Source organism: Anser cygnoides, chromosome 21 (genome assembly GCF_040182565.1).
Source record: "Anser cygnoides isolate HZ-2024a breed goose chromosome 21, Taihu_goose_T2T_genome, whole genome shotgun sequence".
In the NCBI taxonomy this organism is placed as follows: domain Eukaryota; kingdom Metazoa; phylum Chordata; class Aves; order Anseriformes; family Anatidae; genus Anser; species Anser cygnoides.
Window position 1 is genome coordinate 1,861,016 of NC_089893.1, and position 10,100 is coordinate 1,871,115.

General features: G+C 46.2%; 1 long non-coding RNA gene across 2 annotated transcripts; it reads right to left on the reverse strand.

Annotated features, from left to right (window-relative positions):
• Nucleotides 1-1,871: 1,871 nt before the first annotated feature.
• On the reverse strand, nt 1,872-10,051 carry LOC125182719 (uncharacterized). Of its 2 annotated transcripts, XR_010826195.1 has the most exons (5): nt 8,557-10,051; nt 8,378-8,430; nt 8,093-8,295; nt 7,870-8,006; nt 1,872-7,736 (listed from the first exon to the last, which is right to left on the reverse strand). It is a non-coding gene; the product is annotated as an uncharacterized lncRNA (long non-coding RNA). The 2 variants fall into 2 exon arrangements; XR_010826194.1 differs by having other exon boundaries at nt 8,093-10,051.
• Between the last annotated feature and the right edge of the window lie 49 nt (nt 10,052-10,100).

Here is a 10,100-nt window from a genome sequence, read left to right on the forward strand (position 1 = left end):
GTCCTGTAAGTTTATAAATCATTTCCCTATTTCAGTAAGTAGCTACCTTTGCAAATAGAGATTCTAACGCCCAACTGAATTTTACTCCATCCGAGGGTTCATGCCATATATCTTCATCTGCCCCTTCTTCTAAACTTCTTTTTGCCCTACTAATTTGTAGGGTTTCCAACTTTCCCTTAAAAGGAGACTTTTTCCATATTGGACACAGTGTGGGGAGGGAGTCCTAGAGTTATTTCTTTTACTTCCCCATCTATCGGCAGGTGTGTAGTCCAAGTTCCATTACTGGCTGCCCGTACAAATTGTCCTGGACTTTGTATGGTACTATAGCTACAATCCACTGCGACTTGACTAGCCTGGCTATTTCTTTCCGAATTGTACTTAATTCCTCGGCTAGCACATTCTGCCCTAAGAGCTATCAATACCGGAGGTAAGTGCTCGATATCTTCATTATTACTGTCGCAAGTATATTTCTTCTCACAAGTCCACCAAGCTACCTTTGTTGACTCTTGTCTACCACTACTATCAACCCGGCTTACTGTATAAAACTGATCAGTTCCATTCTGCTTTCCCTGCCATTTAATACACCATGATGTATTCCCTCCATACTGGAATTTCTGCAATAAACTTACTGTCCAATCACTATCCCACTCTTTCATTCCTTTTGGCTCATTTTTCTCTTGACATTCCCAAACAATCTTTTCTCTAGGTCCTTCTACTATACGTAGTTCATCATAATGGTACCGTCCCTCATTCTTAAATCTGCCTATCATTATGAACTGGTAGTTCTTCTTTTCACATTCAGACCTTGATGTTGGGGGGCTCAGTTTCCTATAGCATTGCGTAACATTTATTCTCTCTAAAATTTTCACTTCTTTACATTGAATTGTTTTATTTCCTTTTACTTTGGGCAGTGGGGAGGTTATTATACCCCACTCAAGCGGGTCCCCTGTTGCTTTTGGAATGGGCATACAAGCAGTAATTCTATCAGTTCCTTTCATTATGGCAAAATCTTTAATCAATCCTACCAGTAAATTCTCTGATGGTTGCCTGTGTGGGATCTGTACCACTTGTGTCCATGGTACCTGGTCCTCCCTTTTTCTTCAAGATCTTTTTTGATGGGCTACCAATATCCCTTTATCCAATTTCGGACATACCAATATTTCTCTTATCCCATAATCTGTGCTATTTTCATGTGTTACCATGCACCGCTAGTTTCCTTTGTTAACTTTAGTAACACTAAACAGGGTTAGGGTGGTAGCTCCTCTCAGTTGTTGGCCCAATTGTAGGGTTTTACTTACGTACGCCTTCCCTTTCCACCCAGCCTTCAATCCTGTATTGTCCCTGGTTGTGTCTATGTATATTTCCTGTCTCTGTCCGGAGTCATTTATTTTTTCCCAGACCACCTGTAGAGAGCTAATTGTTATTGGTTTATCGTCGTGCATTCCACATTCCAAAGTAACATTTTCTCCTTTGAATATTTCCTCTTTCTTATATTTTTCTGGTATTTCTAGGAACTCAATTACAAGGTATTTACACAAAACAATTACTGTTATCGTTACTGCTCTTAAGAACCCCGACATTGTATGGTTATACGCGCCTCATCTGTAGTTTTGTATCTCCGATTGCTCACACCGACCAAAGTTCAGGAACCCTTTTCACCCGAGTATAATGAATCCAAGCATCCACCCCTTCTACCTTTACAGCTGTAAAAGCAGTCAATAATACTTGATAAGGTCCGGCCCACCGTTCTCTCAGGGGTTCTTCATTCCAGTTTTTAATGTACACTCGGTCGCCTGGCTGAATGTCGTGGACAGGATTTTCCAGTGACAACAGTCGGTTCCACACCAGAACACTTTGAAGTTGAGCTAAAGTTTTACCAAGAGACAATACATAATTATAAACATCCTGGCTCCCTGTTATATGCACGTTAGGATTTGGTTCTGGGGATTCAGAAGGCTTTCCATACATAATCTCGTATGGGCTTACTGACATTCCACTCCTTGGCTTTATCCTTACTCTCAGTAAAGCTATAGGCAAAGCTTGTGGCCATTGTATTTTGGCTTCCTGGCAGATTTTACTGATCTGTCCCTTTAGAGTTTGGTTCATCCTTTCTACCTGTCCACTAGATTGGGGTCTCCATGCAGTATGTAAATTCCAAGAAATTCCTAATAGCCGGCTTACGTCTTTAACCACAGATGCAACAAAGTGGGGTCCCCTATCTGAGGATATTCCTAACGGTACCCCAAACCTCAGAATGATTTCCCGCAATAACCATTCTACTGTCTCTTTAGCTTGATTGGTGCGACAGGGAAGGGCTTCTGGCCATCCGGAAAAGGTGTCAACCCCTACTAACAAATACCTATATCCCGTAGTCATAGGTAACTCTACAAAATCAACTTGCCAGTAATCTCCTGGTTCTATTCCTACTCTAACTCTTCCCATCTCAGCATGTTTTCTTGCTACTGGATTATTTTTCAGACAAATCTCACACTTCGACATTACTGATTTTGCCATTGTTAACATATGTGTAGAGACAATGCTACGTCTTAAAAATGTTACCATTGTCTCTGCACCCCAGTGACATTCATTATGTCTTGTCGGAAGTATTTCTCGCATCACCAAGGGGGGTATTACTACCTGGCCCGTAGCGGTTACATACCATCCATCAGAGTTCTTTTGGGCCTTTAGGAGATTTGCTAATTTCTCATCCTCTGGCGAATATCTTGGTTCCTTGGGAAGCTTAAGACAAGTGGGGCCTACCTTGAGTGGTACCAAAACCATTACATTCCACACCTCCCGAGCAATTTGTCGAGCTGCTCGATCTGCCAGCCGATTTCCTTCTGATATTTTCAAGGTTCCTCCTTGATGGGCTTTACAGTGCATAATAGCCACTTGTTTTGGTTTTTGTACCGCATTTATCAAATTTAACACCTCCTCTTGATACCTTATATTGGCCCCTTGTGAGGACAACAGCCCTCTTTCTTTCCATAATGCTCCATGAACATGGACTACTCCAAAAGCATACTTTGAATCTGTCCAAATATTTACCATCTTTCCTTTACTCAGTTCCAGTGCTCGAGGTAGGGCTATCAGTTCCGCTCGCTGTGCTTATGTTTCAGGTGGTAAAGGTTTTGCTTCGATTACTGTCTTCAGGGTTGTTACTGCATACCCTGCATATCGTGTTCCATTCTCCACAAAACTACTACCATCAGTAAAAAGTTCCCAGTCATACCTTTCAAGGGGTACATCCTTCAAATCCTCGCAGCTGGCATGGGTATGCTCGATTATTTCCACACAATTGTGTTCCAACGGTCCTTCTTCTGGAACAGTTCCTAGAAATACTGCTAAATTCAACAGGTTAGTTGTTTTCAAGGTTACGTCATCTTGTTCAGTTAGTATTGCCTGATATTTCATCATTCGGCTGGGTGATAACCAGTGGCCCCCCTTTTGTTCTAAAACAGTTGTTACCATATGTGGTACAAAAACTTCAATACGTTTTCCCAAGGTAAGTTTCCTTGCTTCCTGGATTAAGAGAACTGTTGCTGCTACTGCCCGCAAACATGAGGGCCATCCTGCACTTACAGCATCCAACTGCTTAGAAAAGTATCCCACAGGTCTTTTCCAGCTTCCCAGTCGCTGGGTTAGTACCCCTAGTGCTAGTCGTTGTCTTTCATGTACAAATAACTGGAAATCTTTTGATAAATCTGGTAGGCCCAAAGCTGGTGACTTCATTAGGGCATCTTTAAGTTTCTTGAAAGCTTCTTTCTGTATTTTTCCCAAAATAAAATCCTGTGCCTTCTGAGCTTCATAAAGGGGCTTAGCTTGAGTCCATAATCCATTATCCATAATCTGCACCAGCCAGCCATTCCTAAGAAGGCCCTTAGCTCATGGAGATTTTGAGGTTCCGGGATGGTGCATATAGCTTTTATCCTATTGACACCCAGACTTCTTTGTCCCTGGGAAATCTCACACCCCAAATATGTTACAGTTGAGCAAACTGTTTGTGCTTTTTTCCTTTGAAACCTTATAACCACCCGTTCCTAACTGATTTAAAATTTCGATGGTTATTTGGGTGCAGAGCGACTCATTCTCTGTGGCAATCAAAATATCATCTACATATTGTAACAACAAATACTGACTTCTGGGTACCTGTATTTGTCCTTGCGTTGTCCAGATTTCCAGTTCCTTTGCCTGCTGGCTTCCAAAGAGGGTCGAGCTATTCTTGAAGCCTTGTGGGAGTCTTGTCCAAGTTAATTGTGTCTTTCGTCCGCTCTGAGGATTTTCCCATTCGAAGGCAAAAAATTTTCTACTATCTTTATCAAGAGGTATGCAAAAGAAGGTGTCCTTTAAATCTATCACAGTAAACCATTTATATTTCTCTCTCACAGATGTTAACAATGTGTAAGGATTAGCCACTACCGGGTGAATGTCCTTTGTTATTTCATTTATTGCTCTAAGGTCTTGTACCAATCTATACTCGCCATTTGGCTTCCTTACTGGAAAAATTTGAGTATTGTATTCCAATTAACATTCTTCCAAAATCTGATATTTGAGAAATTTGTCAATAATTTTCACTATCCCCTGCCTAGCTTCTATCTTAAGTGGACATTGTTTGATTCGAACAGGTTTGGCTCTTTCCTGTAATTCCACCTTTACCAGTTGTGCCAGTTTCGACTTCCCCGGTACATCTGTTTCCCATACTGTTGGTATAACTGCATTTTCTACTTCTCTTGGAATATTGAGAGAGGGAGTTAGGAGAATATAATAATTTACTAACTTTTTAGAAAAGGGGGGACTGAGAAAGGGAGTTAGGGGAATCTTATCAAGTAGAGATAGAGTACTGACAGCATGAAACTAGGATCCTACTTAGTGTCTTTACTAACTATGGTGCTTGTGCAAATTAATTAAAGCAAGAAGCCTTGGGCCCCTTTACCAAGGTCAGTCTCTTAATAAGAGTGTGAGCCTATCTTAAGAAACTGGTAGAAACTGGTCCTGTGGATGGACAAGATCCAAGAAGCAACTGAGTCTGCGCAGAGACAAGAGGTCAACTAGCGGTGACGAGGAAGAATCATCAATCTTCATCCCCACAACCCCCGAAGACCACCACCAGAATACACTGCGCAAGTGCAGATGGGAGGAGTTTATGGAAATTACTCCTTGGAACTAATTTTAATATGAAGCGGGGACAGGTTATGAATATGTATAGGTGTATTGTGAAACATCATGCATATGTAACTCTTTGCTGCATATAACTATGGCAAGTTGCCGCGTCAGGCGCGCACGACTTTGGCGGGACTACCCCCCGTGCTGCCCAGCGCTGAATAAACATACCTACTTTACAATCTTACTGATTGTGGAGTCCGTTTTCCGCAAGTCAATATTAACAAAGGGTTTATCTTTGATCATTAGGATTTGTCCTACTTTGGACTCAGGTACCTTCATTATTAATTCTCCATCCTCAAAGGTTATTGCTGCATCTAATTTAGCTAATAGATCTCGTCCCAAGAGTGGAATCGGGCATTCTGGTACATACAAAAATTCATGGTTTAGTTCCTTACCCCCAAAACGCAAATCAAGGGGTTGTAAGAATGGCCGTTCCTCCTCCTTCCCTATGGCTCCAATTATTGTAGTTGTCTTAGTTCCTAATTGTCCTTTTAAACTATTTAACACTGAATATGTTGCTCCTATTACATTTACAGACTAATTAACACAGAGAAAGAAGCTCCTGTAACCAACAACAACAACAAAAAAAAAATTCAAGCCTCTCTCTTCTTTTCCTAGCTTTATTTCAACTAGTGGACCTGCTAGGGTAGATGCCCCAGGTCCCCGTCATTTCTGACTGTTTTAAGTTTATCCTGCAGCCTAAGACAATTTCTTTGTGATATCAGGGGCCGACTGCCCTAGAAAGAGGCTAGCCAATTGCCTCTGTTTGTTTTCTGAAGCCAGGTCCAAATTTTCCGTCTCTTTTTTTTTTTTCCATTGCATTTCAAAGTTGGTCCAAAAATTCAAAAATTCCATAGGGTTTTCTTTTGGACCTTGTTGGAACAGATTCTCAATTCCCAATTTAATCAGATTTTGGTATTTACATAATTTCCGGGGTGGTAAGGGTCTCGGGGGGGGGGGGGGGGGGGGGGGTTGGTCAGGGGAATGCAATGGTTGAAAGTTCCTTGAGCGGTCCCATTGGCAATCTGAGCTCACACATGAACTCAGGTTGTTTTAAGAGTGAGCTGCTTTTCTGTTTCCATGACAATTCTCTCGGACCCATCATGGTCCCTCTGCCCCAGAGGGCTCACACCCGTGATTTTGAGATCTCAGCCTCGGGTTTAGGCGGAACTATTAACATTCCTACATCCTCTTTCCCTGCTCATTCAACTTCAAACAGCTCTGTTAAATACTACATGCCACACAACCTTTAACACCTTCAACAACCCTTTTAACACTTCCTTTGTCTTCCTCCAGCCTGTACTTTTCTAATGCCAACACCAAAGGCTCAGTCAGGGGCCAACTTAATTCCATACCCTTTTCCCTCCAAGATGCTGAAACAAAGTATCAGTATACAACATTTCATCCTATTTTCCTTCTCTCCTCAAAAACAACATTAATTGCAAGACACTGTTATAGTCGATTGATCCATAAAGTAGCCACATAGTGGCCACAATTGATTGCAATACTTAGTGGAAGTCCTCTTGCTTTCCGTACCCCCCCCCACTCCCCGTTCCGACAACATCCTTGCAATGTGCCAATATACACCCAAGGATGCTTTCTTTTGGACGTCTTTGTTTTGGATATTACCCATTTCCTTGATCTCCCATTCCCTTTTATTTATTTATATTAGTTACTGTCCCTTGTTTCAATTTCCATGCAAACCTTTTTATTGCGGGTTTTTACTATGTTTTCCTAATCTTCTTCCCAAATGTCCCAATTCTCTGGGATTAAACTCCACATACAAACTTCACTATTTCGGATTATTAATGAGCCCCGTTCCAATCATAAATCCACAGGACTTTGGAAAAACACCTGAAGCAGTCAGCCTTCTGTCCTCTAGACAAACAATACCACCTTTTCCACAAAATTTACATTTCAACAAGGCCGAATTTCAAGCCGAATGCTAATTTTTCTCATGCACTTTGTTAGTAAGCCTACACAAAACAAGGAATCACTCCTGTGTATCCATCAAGATGGGGGTTTAAAAGGTATTGAGGCCTAAATAAATTCGCTCTCCCCCTTCTTACCAAATTCCCAGGGCTCAAGCCCGAACCACCAAAGAAGTGACTCTCCATTCTACCGCTTTGATAATCAGTCAGCCCCCCTCCCCCCATACATGGGAAACTGACCAAACACCACCACGAATATACCAAAACTTTTAAACTGTTACTTAGATAATGCTCCCACCTTCCTCCTTGTCAGACTCAAAACATTTAAGAATGAAATAGGATTACAAGATGCACCGCCGGGCCCGTATATTGGGCCAATCAACCACCAACCAACCACCAATCAACACTTGGATAAAACAGCACTTCTTTTCGGTCTGTCATGCGCTTCGTTCGTCTCCGGCCACTCCCCTCACGGAGAATACGGAACTGCGGATCGGAACTCCGCACTCGCTTCGCAGCGATGCTGCGTCTCACAGACAGGGTGTTTCAGGTCAAACTTAGCTTTCAGGACTGCTGGAAAGCAGGCTTTATCCTCAAGGCACGTGCAGGCTAGATGAGATGGGGCTCCAGGCACCTCTTCACCTGTGGAAACACACTGCCATCAGTCACCGCCACGCCAGACAAACTTTTCCTGTTAAAGCACCCTTCTCAGATGCCCTGCAGCATTCAAGTGACCTGCTTTGCTCCAATTCTAAAGACTAATGTCACAGCTCACCTTGCCTGTGGCACCTGATAAACAGAAGAGAAAGCAACTGCAGCGCTTGGAAACCATCCCTACACGTGCTGCTCCTTGTCACTCTCCGGCCTCATCTCAAATCCTCAGCCACTTCTGTGGAGAGCCTGCCATGGCACCTGCAAAGCAAGACGGAGACCTTTCATAGTCACCTCGCGCTACTTGGCCATTCCGCTCCAACCCAGCTCATGACCAGCCCCCCTACTTAAGCAGCTCTTCAGAATGCAGTTTGCTCCTTTGAGCCTGTGCGAGACACCTGTGAAAGAGGAAGAAAAGCATAGGCCAAGGCAGCATCCAAAGCCGCAGCACAGCTAGGACAGTTACTCTCATCTGCTGCCTTAGCTCTACCCACTTACCTACCCCAAGGCAGATGCTTCCATCTACCCTCTTAAGCCAGCTACAACACCTCTAAAACAGAAAAGAGGGGACACTTAGAGTGACAGTGAGAACCGCAAACCAACTATAACTGCTCCATCTGTTCATCGCTCACCTTGCCAGAGGCAGCTCTGGGTGGGACGTCCCAGGTTGTACGCTGTGTTTCAGCTTTAACAAATGAAAACATAGAAGGTAATCGTTCAGCTGACAGCATTAGCACCCATCCCTCAACAACATAAAATTAAATACGGGGCCACTTATCATTTCAAAACAGCAGTCCACTTGCCTCTGTACCTGGAAGTTAGATCCAAGCTCGAAAGGAACGGCCACCATCACCCATGCCACCTGGGAGTACTAAAGGACAAAATAACCACCGTGTTCGCAAGCAACCACCTGCCACGCTGCTCCTTTATCCCAATCAGCCTCACCTCAGACCCTCTGAGGGAAACACCTGAACGTCTTCCCTTCGCTTCGGATAAGGGATGACCAGGCTGACAACACTCTCACCTTAACCCTAACCCAAACCCTAACCCCTAACCCTAATCCCTTTACCCCTAAATCTAACGCTAATCGTAACCCTCACCCCTAACCCGGGCGCCACCGCGCTAGCGCGTCGCTCAGCCTGCAGTACCGCCTTTTCGCCAGAGGGCGGCGGCAGAGGGCGTCTGGGCTCTACCGCTCACGCGCAGCTCCCGACAGCCTGCAGTTCCGCCTTTCGGCCAGAGGTGGCGGCAGAGAGCGCCCGGGCGCCGTTGCGCATGCGCTTCGCCGCTCAGCCTGCTGTATTTATTTCTGGCCAGCAGGTGGCGGCAGAGGGCGCTATTGCGCCGCACCAGCGCACGAGCCGAGCCGCTGCGCCTGCAGTACCGCTTTTTCGCCAGCAGATGGCGGCAGGGGGCGCTACCGCGCTCGTCCCGAGGGCGGCAGGCACGGCTTCCCAAACCGTCTCCCGGAAAACCACAAATGAAAACGGCAGAAAAATGCACCGCACGCCGTCTCGGGGAGGAAATGACCGCCCTGAGCAACGTGCCGCTCCCGTCTGGGAAGCTGAGCGGCGGCAACGTGAACAACTGCATTTTTTAATAGGACAAAAAAGGCCGGGAGATAATAACAACGAACCCAACGTGGCCAACGGGAAGCTCAGAGCCCAACGACCACAACTCCCGGCATTCTGCGGGACAAGACGCTGCAGGCGGCCTGACACCGCGGACACGGCGGAGCCAGCGCCGGGCTTCCCGGCCCGGCGCCCGCAGACCCGCGCCTGCCCCGCAGTGCCGCCCCCGTCCCAGGGCTTTCCCTCCGCCAGCCGCTCCGCCTGCAGTACCAACACGTCGCCAGCAGACGGCGGCAGAGGGGCGTCGCGGAGCCAAGAGCGCGTCCGCGTCACCGCCCCGCCTGCAGTACCACTCTCTGGCCAGGAGGTGGCGGCAGAGGGCGCCACCGCTCCCGTGCCAAGAACGGCAGGTTTCGCAAAGCCTTTTGTCTTTAACGGAAGCAGCGGGAAACATGTGGAAAGCCACACGTGAAAACGGCAGAAAAATGCACCCCGCGCCGTCTCGGGGAGGAAATGACTGTCCGGAGCAATGTGCCGCTCTTGGCATGGAAGCCGAGCGGCTACGCGGAACTACACTTCCCGGCATGCCCCGGAAACCAACGTGACCGACGGGAGGCCCGGAGTCCAAAGACCACAACTCCCGGCATGCTGCGGGGCACGACGCTCTCGGCCGCTGACTCTGCAGAAGTCCTGGAGCCCTCAGAGCCCTCCCAGAGCGGCTGCGCCCCCCGCCCCCCGCTCCGTTCCCACCCCTCCCCCCCCCACACCCCCTCCCCAGGGGGAG